General features: G+C 37.1%; 23 pseudogenes; all 23 read left to right on the top strand.

Annotated features, from left to right (window-relative positions):
- Positions 1-384: 384 nt before the first annotated feature.
- On the top strand, positions 385-503 carry LOC124318738 (annotated as a pseudogene).
- A 413-nt stretch (positions 504-916) lies between these two features.
- LOC124318378 lies at positions 917-1035 on the top strand (annotated as a pseudogene).
- A 412-nt stretch (positions 1036-1447) lies between these two features.
- Positions 1448-1566, top strand: LOC124318377 (annotated as a pseudogene).
- A 412-nt stretch (positions 1567-1978) lies between these two features.
- On the top strand, positions 1979-2097 carry LOC124318376 (annotated as a pseudogene).
- Positions 2098-2509: 412 nt separating this feature from the next.
- On the top strand, positions 2510-2628 carry LOC124318375 (annotated as a pseudogene).
- A 412-nt stretch (positions 2629-3040) lies between these two features.
- LOC124318737 lies at positions 3041-3159 on the top strand (annotated as a pseudogene).
- Positions 3160-3572: 413 nt separating this feature from the next.
- Positions 3573-3691, top strand: LOC124318373 (annotated as a pseudogene).
- A 412-nt stretch (positions 3692-4103) lies between these two features.
- Positions 4104-4222, top strand: LOC124318372 (annotated as a pseudogene).
- Positions 4223-4634: 412 nt separating this feature from the next.
- LOC124318370 lies at positions 4635-4753 on the top strand (annotated as a pseudogene).
- Positions 4754-5165: 412 nt separating this feature from the next.
- Positions 5166-5284, top strand: LOC124318735 (annotated as a pseudogene).
- A 413-nt stretch (positions 5285-5697) lies between these two features.
- LOC124318369 lies at positions 5698-5816 on the top strand (annotated as a pseudogene).
- A 412-nt stretch (positions 5817-6228) lies between these two features.
- LOC124318368 lies at positions 6229-6347 on the top strand (annotated as a pseudogene).
- Positions 6348-6759: 412 nt separating this feature from the next.
- LOC124318367 lies at positions 6760-6878 on the top strand (annotated as a pseudogene).
- A 412-nt stretch (positions 6879-7290) lies between these two features.
- LOC124318366 lies at positions 7291-7409 on the top strand (annotated as a pseudogene).
- Positions 7410-7821: 412 nt separating this feature from the next.
- On the top strand, positions 7822-7940 carry LOC124318365 (annotated as a pseudogene).
- Positions 7941-8352: 412 nt separating this feature from the next.
- LOC124318364 lies at positions 8353-8471 on the top strand (annotated as a pseudogene).
- Positions 8472-8884: 413 nt separating this feature from the next.
- Positions 8885-9003, top strand: LOC124318363 (annotated as a pseudogene).
- Positions 9004-9415: 412 nt separating this feature from the next.
- On the top strand, positions 9416-9534 carry LOC124318734 (annotated as a pseudogene).
- Positions 9535-9947: 413 nt separating this feature from the next.
- Positions 9948-10066, top strand: LOC124318733 (annotated as a pseudogene).
- Positions 10067-10479: 413 nt separating this feature from the next.
- On the top strand, positions 10480-10598 carry LOC124318361 (annotated as a pseudogene).
- A 412-nt stretch (positions 10599-11010) lies between these two features.
- On the top strand, positions 11011-11129 carry LOC124318360 (annotated as a pseudogene).
- Positions 11130-11541: 412 nt separating this feature from the next.
- Positions 11542-11660, top strand: LOC124318191 (annotated as a pseudogene).
- Positions 11661-12072: 412 nt separating this feature from the next.
- LOC124318359 lies at positions 12073-12191 on the top strand (annotated as a pseudogene).
- The last annotated feature ends 398 nt before the right edge of the window (positions 12192-12589 follow it).

Raw genomic sequence — 12589 nt, 5'->3', positions numbered from 1 at the left:
TCTTGAAATTTTTTTCAATAACGATGGTTACCAGTCCAATTTCGTAGATGAAACATTTCAATGCCTTAGAGATAGGTTCAATGCATCTATAAGAATGATTCTGGATCAATTCCATTGAGATTTTGTCAAATTTTATCGCGTTTTTTAATCGCAATGGTTACCAGTCCAAATTCGTAGATCAAAAATTTCAATGACATAGGGATAGGTTCAATTCATCTATAGGAATGATTCTGGATGAATTTCATTGCGAGTTTTTCAAAGTTGATCGCGCTTTTTATTTGCGATGGTTACCAGTCCAAATTCAAAGAACAAACATTTCTGTCACTTTGAAGTGATTTTCTATTCATCCATTGGGACTGGGAGGGTAAATTTTCATTTTTGAATGTCAACGGCCATATCACGTAGAACGCACCTGGTCTCGTCAGCTCCCAGAAGTTAAGTTACGTCGAGTCCCGTTAGTACTTGGAAGGGTAACCGCTTGGGAATACGGGATGTCGTTGGCGATGAATAGCTTGTTTTCAATAAAAAATTTCTTGAAATTTTTTTTCAATAACGATGGTTACCAGTCCAATTTCGTAGATGAAACATTTCAATGCCTTAGAGATAGGTTCAATTCATCTATAAGAATGATTCTGGATCAATTCCATTGAGATTTTGTCAAATTTTATCGCGTTTTTTAATCGCAATGGTTACCAGTCCAAATTCGTAGATCAAAAATTTCAATGACATAGGGATAGGTTCAATTCATCTATAGGAATGATTCTGGATGAATTTCATTGCGAGTTTTTCAAAGTTGATCGCGCTTTTTATTTGCGATGGTTACCAGTCCAAATTCAAAGAACAAACATTTCTGTCACTTTGAAGTGATTTTCTATTCATCCATTGGGACTGGGAGGGTAAATTTTCATTTTTGAATGTCAACGGCCATATCACGTAGAACGCACCTGGTCTCGTCAGCTCCCAGAAGTTAAGTTACGTCGAGTCCCGTTAGTACTTGGAAGGGTGACCGCTTGGGAATACGGGATGTCGTTGGCGATGGATAGTTTGTTTTCAATAACAAATTTCTTGACATTTTTTTTCAATCACGATGGTTACCAGTCCAATTTCGTAGATGAAACATTTCAATGCCTTAGAGATAGGTTCAATTCATCTATAAGAATGATTCTGGATCAATTCCATTGAGAGTTTGTCAAATTTTATCGCGTTATTAATCGTGATGGTTACCAGTCCAAATTCGTAGATCAAAAATTTCAATGACATAGGGATAGGTTCAATTCATCTATAGGAATGATTCTGGATGAATTTCATTGCGAGTTTTTCAAAGTTGATCGCGCTTTTTATTCGCGATGGTTACCAGTCCAAATTCAATGAACAAACATTTCTGTCACTTTGAAGTGATTTTCTATTCATCCATTGGGACTGGGAGGGTAAATTTTCATTTTTGAATGTCAACGGCCATATCACGTAGAACGCACCTGGTCTCGTCAGCTCCCAGAAGTTAAGTTACGTCGAGTCCCGTTAGTACTTGGAAGGGTGACCGCTTGGGAATACGGGATGTCGTTGGCGATGGATAGTTTGTTTTCAATAACAAATTTCTTGACATTTTTTTTCAATCACGATGGTTACCAGTCCAATTTCGTAGATGAAACATTTCAATGCCTTAGAGATAGGTTCAATTCATCTATAAGAATGATTCTGGATCAATTCCATTGAGAGTTTGTCAAATTTTATCGCGTTATTAATCGTGATGGTTACCAGTCCAAATTCGTAGATCAAAAATTTCAATGACATAGGGATAGGTTCAATTCATCTATAGGAATGATTCTGGATGAATTTCATTGCGAGTTTTTCAAAGTTGATCGCGCTTTTTATTCGCGATGGTTACCAGTCCAAATTCAATGAACAAACATTTCTGTCACTTTGAAGTGATTTTCTATTCATCCATTGGGACTGGGAGGGTAAATTTTCATTTTTGAATGTCAACGGCCATATCACGTAGAACGCACCTGGTCTCGTCAGCTCCCAGAAGTTAAGTTACGTCGAGTCCCGTTAGTACTTGGAAGGGTGACCGCTTGGGAATACGGGATGTCGTTGGCGATGAATAGTTTGTTTTCAATAAAAAATTTCTTGAAATTTTTTTCAATAACGATGGTTACCAGTCCAATTTCGTAGATGAAACATTTCAATGCCTTAGAGATAGGTTCAATGCATCTATAAGAATGATTCTGGATCAATTCCATTGAGATTTTGTCAAATTTTATCGCGTTTTTTAATCGCAATGGTTACCAGTCCAAATTCGTAGATCAAAAATTTCAATGACATAGGGATAGGTTCAATTCATCTATAGGAATGATTCTGGATGAATTTCATTGCGAGTTTTTCAAAGTTGATCGCGCTTTTTATTTGCGATGGTTACCAGTCCAAATTCAAAGAACAAACATTTCTGTCACTTTGAAGTGATTTTCTATTCATCCATTGGGACTGGGAGGGTAAATTTTCATTTTTGAATGTCAACGGCCATATCACGTAGAACGCACCTGGTCTCGTCAGCTCCCAGAAGTTAAGTTACGTCGAGTCCCGTTAGTACTTGGAAGGGTGACCGCTTGGGAATACGGGATGTCGTTGGCGATGAATAGTTTGTTTTCAATAAAAAATTTCTTGAAATTTTTTTCAATAACGATGGTTACCAGTCCAATTTCGTAGATGAAACATTTCAATGCCTTAGAGATAGGTTCAATGCATCTATAAGAATGATTCTGGATCAATTCCATTGAGATTTTGTCAAATTTTATCGCGTTTTTTAATCGCAATGGTTACCAGTCCAAATTCGTAGATCAAAAATTTCAATGACATAGGGATAGGTTCAATTCATCTATAGGAATGATTCTGGATGAATTTCATTGCGAGTTTTTCAAAGTTGATCGCGCTTTTTATTTGCGATGGTTACCAGTCCAAATTCAAAGAACAAACATTTCTGTCACTTTGAAGTGATTTTCTATTCATCCATTGGGACTGGGAGGGTAAATTTTCATTTTTGAATGTCAACGGCCATATCACGTAGAACGCACCTGGTCTCGTCAGCTCCCAGAAGTTAAGTTACGTCGAGTCCCGTTAGTACTTGGAAGGGTAACCGCTTGGGAATACGGGATGTCGTTGGCGATGAATAGCTTGTTTTCAATAAAAAATTTCTTGAAATTTTTTTTCAATAACGATGGTTACCAGTCCAATTTCGTAGATGAAACATTTCAATGCCTTAGAGATAGGTTCAATTCATCTATAAGAATGATTCTGGATCAATTCCATTGAGATTTTGTCAAATTTTATCGCGTTTTTTAATCGCAATGGTTACCAGTCCAAATTCGTAGATCAAAAATTTCAATGACATAGGGATAGGTTCAATTCATCTATAGGAATGATTCTGGATGAATTTCATTGCGAGTTTTTCAAAGTTGATCGCGCTTTTTATTTGCGATGGTTACCAGTCCAAATTCAAAGAACAAACATTTCTGTCACTTTGAAGTGATTTTCTATTCATCCATTGGGACTGGGAGGGTAAATTTTCATTTTTGAATGTCAACGGCCATATCACGTAGAACGCACCTGGTCTCGTCAGCTCCCAGAAGTTAAGTTACGTCGAGTCCCGTTAGTACTTGGAAGGGTGACCGCTTGGGAATACGGGATGTCGTTGGCGATGGATAGTTTGTTTTCAATAACAAATTTCTTGACATTTTTTTTCAATCACGATGGTTACCAGTCCAATTTCGTAGATGAAACATTTCAATGCCTTAGAGATAGGTTCAATTCATCTATAAGAATGATTCTGGATCAATTCCATTGAGAGTTTGTCAAATTTTATCGCGTTATTAATCGTGATGGTTACCAGTCCAAATTCGTAGATCAAAAATTTCAATGACATAGGGATAGGTTCAATTCATCTATAGGAATGATTCTGGATGAATTTCATTGCGAGTTTTTCAAAGTTGATCGCGCTTTTTATTCGCGATGGTTACCAGTCCAAATTCAATGAACAAACATTTCTGTCACTTTGAAGTGATTTTCTATTCATCCATTGGGACTGGGAGGGTAAATTTTCATTTTTGAATGTCAACGGCCATATCACGTAGAACGCACCTGGTCTCGTCAGCTCCCAGAAGTTAAGTTACGTCGAGTCCCGTTAGTACTTGGAAGGGTGACCGCTTGGGAATACGGGATGTCGTTGGCGATGGATAGTTTGTTTTCAATAACAAATTTCTTGACATTTTTTTTCAATCACGATGGTTACCAGTCCAATTTCGTAGATGAAACATTTCAATGCCTTAGAGATAGGTTCAATTCATCTATAAGAATGATTCTGGATCAATTCCATTGAGAGTTTGTCAAATTTTATCGCGTTATTAATCGTGATGGTTACCAGTCCAAATTCGTAGATCAAAAATTTCAATGACATAGGGATAGGTTCAATTCATCTATAGGAATGATTCTGGATGAATTTCATTGCGAGTTTTTCAAAGTTGATCGCGCTTTTTATTCGCGATGGTTACCAGTCCAAATTCAATGAACAAACATTTCTGTCACTTTGAAGTGATTTTCTATTCATCCATTGGGACTGGGAGGGTAAATTTTCATTTTTGAATGTCAACGGCCATATCACGTAGAACGCACCTGGTCTCGTCAGCTCCCAGAAGTTAAGTTACGTCGAGTCCCGTTAGTACTTGGAAGGGTGACCGCTTGGGAATACGGGATGTCGTTGGCGATGAATAGTTTGTTTTCAATAAAAAATTTCTTGAAATTTTTTTCAATAACGATGGTTACCAGTCCAATTTCGTAGATGAAACATTTCAATGCCTTAGAGATAGGTTCAATGCATCTATAAGAATGATTCTGGATCAATTCCATTGAGATTTTGTCAAATTTTATCGCGTTTTTTAATCGCAATGGTTACCAGTCCAAATTCGTAGATCAAAAATTTCAATGACATAGGGATAGGTTCAATTCATCTATAGGAATGATTCTGGATGAATTTCATTGCGAGTTTTTCAAAGTTGATCGCGCTTTTTATTTGCGATGGTTACCAGTCCAAATTCAAAGAACAAACATTTCTGTCACTTTGAAGTGATTTTCTATTCATCCATTGGGACTGGGAGGGTAAATTTTCATTTTTGAATGTCAACGGCCATATCACGTAGAACGCACCTGGTCTCGTCAGCTCCCAGAAGTTAAGTTACGTCGAGTCCCGTTAGTACTTGGAAGGGTAACCGCTTGGGAATACGGGATGTCGTTGGCGATGAATAGCTTGTTTTCAATAAAAAATTTCTTGAAATTTTTTTTCAATAACGATGGTTACCAGTCCAATTTCGTAGATGAAACATTTCAATGCCTTAGAGATAGGTTCAATTCATCTATAAGAATGATTCTGGATCAATTCCATTGAGATTTTGTCAAATTTTATCGCGTTTTTTAATCGCAATGGTTACCAGTCCAAATTCGTAGATCAAAAATTTCAATGACATAGGGATAGGTTCAATTCATCTATAGGAATGATTCTGGATGAATTTCATTGCGAGTTTTTCAAAGTTGATCGCGCTTTTTATTTGCGATGGTTACCAGTCCAAATTCAAAGAACAAACATTTCTGTCACTTTGAAGTGATTTTCTATTCATCCATTGGGACTGGGAGGGTAAATTTTCATTTTTGAATGTCAACGGCCATATCACGTAGAACGCACCTGGTCTCGTCAGCTCCCAGAAGTTAAGTTACGTCGAGTCCCGTTAGTACTTGGAAGGGTGACCGCTTGGGAATACGGGATGTCGTTGGCGATGGATAGTTTGTTTTCAATAACAAATTTCTTGACATTTTTTTTCAATCACGATGGTTACCAGTCCAATTTCGTAGATGAAACATTTCAATGCCTTAGAGATAGGTTCAATTCATCTATAAGAATGATTCTGGATCAATTCCATTGAGAGTTTGTCAAATTTTATCGCGTTATTAATCGTGATGGTTACCAGTCCAAATTCGTAGATCAAAAATTTCAATGACATAGGGATAGGTTCAATTCATCTATAGGAATGATTCTGGATGAATTTCATTGCGAGTTTTTCAAAGTTGATCGCGCTTTTTATTCGCGATGGTTACCAGTCCAAATTCAATGAACAAACATTTCTGTCACTTTGAAGTGATTTTCTATTCATCCATTGGGACTGGGAGGGTAAATTTTCATTTTTGAATGTCAACGGCCATATCACGTAGAACGCACCTGGTCTCGTCAGCTCCCAGAAGTTAAGTTACGTCGAGTCCCGTTAGTACTTGGAAGGGTGACCGCTTGGGAATACGGGATGTCGTTGGCGATGGATAGTTTGTTTTCAATAACAAATTTCTTGACATTTTTTTTCAATCACGATGGTTACCAGTCCAATTTCGTAGATGAAACATTTCAATGCCTTAGAGATAGGTTCAATTCATCTATAAGAATGATTCTGGATCAATTCCATTGAGAGTTTGTCAAATTTTATCGCGTTATTAATCGTGATGGTTACCAGTCCAAATTCGTAGATCAAAAATTTCAATGACATAGGGATAGGTTCAATTCATCTATAGGAATGATTCTGGATGAATTTCATTGCGAGTTTTTCAAAGTTGATCGCGCTTTTTATTCGCGATGGTTACCAGTCCAAATTCAATGAACAAACATTTCTGTCACTTTGAAGTGATTTTCTATTCATCCATTGGGACTGGGAGGGTAAATTTTCATTTTTGAATGTCAACGGCCATATCACGTAGAACGCACCTGGTCTCGTCAGCTCCCAGAAGTTAAGTTACGTCGAGTCCCGTTAGTACTTGGAAGGGTGACCGCTTGGGAATACGGGATGTCGTTGGCGATGAATAGTTTGTTTTCAATAAAAAATTTCTTGAAATTTTTTTCAATAACGATGGTTACCAGTCCAATTTCGTAGATGAAACATTTCAATGCCTTAGAGATAGGTTCAATGCATCTATAAGAATGATTCTGGATCAATTCCATTGAGATTTTGTCAAATTTTATCGCGTTTTTTAATCGCAATGGTTACCAGTCCAAATTCGTAGATCAAAAATTTCAATGACATAGGGATAGGTTCAATTCATCTATAGGAATGATTCTGGATGAATTTCATTGCGAGTTTTTCAAAGTTGATCGCGCTTTTTATTTGCGATGGTTACCAGTCCAAATTCAAAGAACAAACATTTCTGTCACTTTGAAGTGATTTTCTATTCATCCATTGGGACTGGGAGGGTAAATTTTCATTTTTGAATGTCAACGGCCATATCACGTAGAACGCACCTGGTCTCGTCAGCTCCCAGAAGTTAAGTTACGTCGAGTCCCGTTAGTACTTGGAAGGGTGACCGCTTGGGAATACGGGATGTCGTTGGCGATGGATAGTTTGTTTTCAATAACAAATTTCTTGACATTTTTTTTCAATCACGATGGTTACCAGTCCAATTTCGTAGATGAAACATTTCAATGCCTTAGAGATAGGTTCAATTCATCTATAAGAATGATTCTGGATCAATTCCATTGAGAGTTTGTCAAATTTTATCGCGTTATTAATCGTGATGGTTACCAGTCCAAATTCGTAGATCAAAAATTTCAATGACATAGGGATAGGTTCAATTCATCTATAGGAATGATTCTGGATGAATTTCATTGCGAGTTTTTCAAAGTTGATCGCGCTTTTTATTCGCGATGGTTACCAGTCCAAATTCAATGAACAAACATTTCTGTCACTTTGAAGTGATTTTCTATTCATCCATTGGGACTGGGAGGGTAAATTTTCATTTTTGAATGTCAACGGCCATATCACGTAGAACGCACCTGGTCTCGTCAGCTCCCAGAAGTTAAGTTACGTCGAGTCCCGTTAGTACTTGGAAGGGTGACCGCTTGGGAATACGGGATGTCGTTGGCGATGGATAGTTTGTTTTCAATAACAAATTTCTTGACATTTTTTTTCAATCACGATGGTTACCAGTCCAATTTCGTAGATGAAACATTTCAATGCCTTAGAGATAGGTTCAATTCATCTATAAGAATGATTCTGGATCAATTCCATTGAGAGTTTGTCAAATTTTATCGCGTTATTAATCGTGATGGTTACCAGTCCAAATTCGTAGATCAAAAATTTCAATGACATAGGGATAGGTTCAATTCATCTATAGGAATGATTCTGGATGAATTTCATTGCGAGTTTTTCAAAGTTGATCGCGCTTTTTATTCGCGATGGTTACCAGTCCAAATTCAATGAACAAACATTTCTGTCACTTTGAAGTGATTTTCTATTCATCCATTGGGACTGGGAGGGTAAATTTTCATTTTTGAATGTCAACGGCCATATCACGTAGAACGCACCTGGTCTCGTCAGCTCCCAGAAGTTAAGTTACGTCGAGTCCCGTTAGTACTTGGAAGGGTGACCGCTTGGGAATACGGGATGTCGTTGGCGATGAATAGCTTGTTTTCAATAAAAAATTTCTTTAAATTTTTTTTCAATAACGATGGTTACCAGTCCAATTTCGTAGATGAAACATTTCAATGCCTTAGAGATAGGTTCAATTCATCTATAAGAATGATTCTGGATCAATTCCATTGAGATTTTGTCAAATTTTATCGCGTTTTTTAATCGCAATGGTTACCAGTCCAAATTCGTAGATCAAAAATTTCAATGACATAGGGATAGGTTCAATTCATCTATAGGAATGATTCTGGATGAATTTCATTGCGAGTTTTTCAAAGTTGATCGCGCTTTTTATTTGCGATGGTTACCAGTCAAAATTCAATGAACAAACATTTCTGTCACTTTGAAGTGATTTTCTATTCATCCATTGGGACTGGGAGGGTAAATTTTCATTTTTGAATGTCAACGGCCATATCACGTAGAACGCACCTGGTCTCGTCAGCTCCCAGAAGTTAAGTTACGTCGAGTCCCGTTAGTACTTGGAAGGGTGACCGCTTGGGAATACGGGATGTCGTTGGCGATGGATAGTTTGTTTTCAATAAAAAATTTCTTGAAATTTTTTTCAATAACGATGGTTACCAGTCCAATTTCGTAGATGAAACATTTCAATGCCTTAGAGATAGGTTCAATGCATCTATAAGAATGATTCTGGATCAATTCCATTGAGATTTTGTCAAATTTTATCGCGTTTTTTAATCGCAATGGTTACCAGTCCAAATTCGTAGATCAAAAATTTCAATGACATAGGGATAGGTTCAATTCATCTATAGGAATGATTCTGGATGAATTTCATTGCGAGTTTTTCAAAGTTGATCGCGCTTTTTATTTGCGATGGTTACCAGTCCAAATTCAAAGAACAAACATTTCTGTCACTTTGAAGTGATTTTCTATTCATCCATTGGGACTGGGAGGGTAAATTTTCATTTTTGAATGTCAACGGCCATATCACGTAGAACGCACCTGGTCTCGTCAGCTCCCAGAAGTTAAGTTACGTCGAGTCCCGTTAGTACTTGGAAGGGTAACCGCTTGGGAATACGGGATGTCGTTGGCGATGAATAGCTTGTTTTCAATAAAAAATTTCTTGAAATTTTTTTTCAATAACGATGGTTACCAGTCCAATTTCGTAGATGAAACATTTCAATGCCTTAGAGATAGGTTCAATTCATCTATAAGAATGATTCTGGATCAATTCCATTGAGATTTTGTCAAATTTTATCGCGTTTTTTAATCGCAATGGTTACCAGTCCAAATTCGTAGATCAAAAATTTCAATGACATAGGGATAGGTTCAATTCATCTATAGGAATGATTCTGGATGAATTTCATTGCGAGTTTTTCAAAGTTGATCGCGCTTTTTATTTGCGATGGTTACCAGTCCAAATTCAAAGAACAAACATTTCTGTCACTTTGAAGTGATTTTCTATTCATCCATTGGGACTGGGAGGGTAAATTTTCATTTTTGAATGTCAACGGCCATATCACGTAGAACGCACCTGGTCTCGTCAGCTCCCAGAAGTTAAGTTACGTCGAGTCCCGTTAGTACTTGGAAGGGTAACCGCTTGGGAATACGGGATGTCGTTGGCGATGAATAGCTTGTTTTCAATAAAAAATTTCTTGAAATTTTTTTTCAATAACGATGGTTACCAGTCCAATTTCGTAGATGAAACATTTCAATGCCTTAGAGATAGGTTCAATTCATCTATAAGAATGATTCTGGATCAATTCCATTGAGATTTTGTCAAATTTTATCGCGTTTTTTAATCGCAATGGTTACCAGTCCAAATTCGTAGATCAAAAATTTCAATGACATAGGGATAGGTTCAATTCATCTATAGGAATGATTCTGGATGAATTTCATTGCGAGTTTTTCAAAGTTGATCGCGCTTTTTATTTGCGATGGTTACCAGTCCAAATTCAAAGAACAAACATTTCTAACACTTTGAAGTGATTTTCTATTCATCCATTGGGACTGGGAGGGTAAATTTTCATTTTTGAATGTCAACGGCCATATCACGTAGAACGCACCTGGTCTCGTCAGCTCCCAGAAGTTAAGTTACGTCGAGTCCCGTTAGTACTTGGAAGGGTGACCGCTTGGGAATACGGGATGTCGTTGGCGATGAATAGTTTGTTTTCAATAAAAAATTTCTTGAAATTTTTTTCAATAACGATGGTTACCAGTCCAATTTCGTAGATGAAACATTTCAATGCCTTAGAGATAGGTTCAATGCATCTATAAGAATGATTCTGGATCAATTCCATTGAGATTTTGTCAAATTTTATCGCGTTTTTTAATCGCAATGGTTACCAGTCCAAATTCGTAGATCAAAAATTTCAATGACATAGGGATAGGTTCAATTCATCTATAGGAATGATTCTGGATGAATTTCATTGCGAGTTTTTCAAAGTTGATCGCGCTTTTTATTTGCGATGGTTACCAGTCCAAATTCAAAGAACAAACATTTCTGTCACTTTGAAGTGATTTTCTATTCATCCATTGGGACTGGGAGGGTAAATTTTCATTTTTGAATGTCAACGGCCATATCACGTAGAACGCACCTGGTCTCGTCAGCTCCCAGAAGTTAAGTTACGTCGAGTCCCGTTAGTACTTGGAAGGGTGACCGCTTGGGAATACGGGATGTCGTTGGCGATGGATAGTTTGTTTTCAATAACAAATTTCTTGACATTTTTTTTCAATCACGATGGTTACCAGTCCAATTTCGTAGATGAAACATTTCAATGCCTTAGAGATAGGTTCAATTCATCTATAAGAATGATTCTGGATCAATTCCATTGAGAGTTTGTCAAATTTTATCGCGTTATTAATCGTGATGGTTACCAGTCCAAATTCGTAGATCAAAAATTTCAATGACATAGGGATAGGTTCAATTCATCTATAGGAATGATTCTGGATGAATTTCATTGCGAGTTTTTCAAAGTTGATCGCGCTTTTTATTCGCGATGGTTACCAGTCCAAATTCAATGAACAAACATTTCTGTCACTTTGAAGTGATTTTCTATTCATCCATTGGGACTGGGAGGGTAAATTTTCATTTTTGAATGTCAACTGCCATATCACGTAGAACGCACCTGGTCTCGTCAGCTCCCAGAAGTTAAGTTACGTCGAGTCCCGTTAGTACTTGGAAGGGTGACCGCTTGGGAATACGGGATGTCGTTGGCGATGGATAGTTTGTTTTCAATAACAAATTTCTTGACATTTTTTTTCAATCACGATGGTTACCAGTCCAATTTCGTAGATGAAACATTTCAATGCCTTAGAGATAGGTTCAATTCATCTATAAGAATGATTCTGGATCAATTCCATTGAGAGTTTGTCAAATTTTATCGCGTTATTAATCGTGATGGTTACCAGTCCAAATTCGTAGATCAAAAATTTCAATGACATAGGGATAGGTTCAATTCATCTATAGGAATGATTCTGGATGAATTTCATTGCGAGTTTTTCAAAGTTGATCGCGCTTTTTATTCGCGATGGTTACCAGTCCAAATTCAATGAACAAACATTTCTGTCACTTTGAAGTGATTTTCTATTCATCCATTGGGACTGGGAGGGTAAATTTTCATTTTTGAATGTCAACGGCCATATCACGTAGAACGCACCTGGTCTCGTCAGCTCCCAGAAGTTAAGTTACGTCGAGTCCCGTTAGTACTTGGAAGGGTGACCGCTTGGGAATACGGGATGTCGTTGGCGATGGATAGTTTGTTTTCAATAAAAAATTTCTTGAAATTTTTTTCAATAACGATGGTTACCAGTCCAATTTCGTAGATGAAACATTTCAATGCCTTAGAGATAGGTTCAATGCATCTATAAGAATGATTCTGGATCAATTCCATTGAGATTTTGTCAAATTTTATCGCGTTTTTTAATCGCAATGGTTACCAGTCCAAATTCGTAGATCAAAAATTTCAATGACATAGGGATAGGTTCAATTCATCTATAGGAATGATTCTGGATGAATTTCATTGCGAGTTTTTCAAAGTTGATCGCGCTTTTTATTTGCGATGGTTACCAGTCCAAATTCAAAGAACAAACATTTCTGTCACTTTGAAGTGATTTTCTATTCATCCATTGGGACTGGGAGGGTAAAT

The sequence above is a fragment of the Daphnia pulicaria genome, unplaced genomic scaffold (assembly GCF_021234035.1).
Source record: "Daphnia pulicaria isolate SC F1-1A unplaced genomic scaffold, SC_F0-13Bv2 h1tg000068l, whole genome shotgun sequence".
Lineage (NCBI taxonomy): Eukaryota > Metazoa > Arthropoda > Branchiopoda > Diplostraca > Daphniidae > Daphnia > Daphnia pulicaria.
This window is presented reverse-complemented; position numbering and strand designations above follow the sequence as displayed.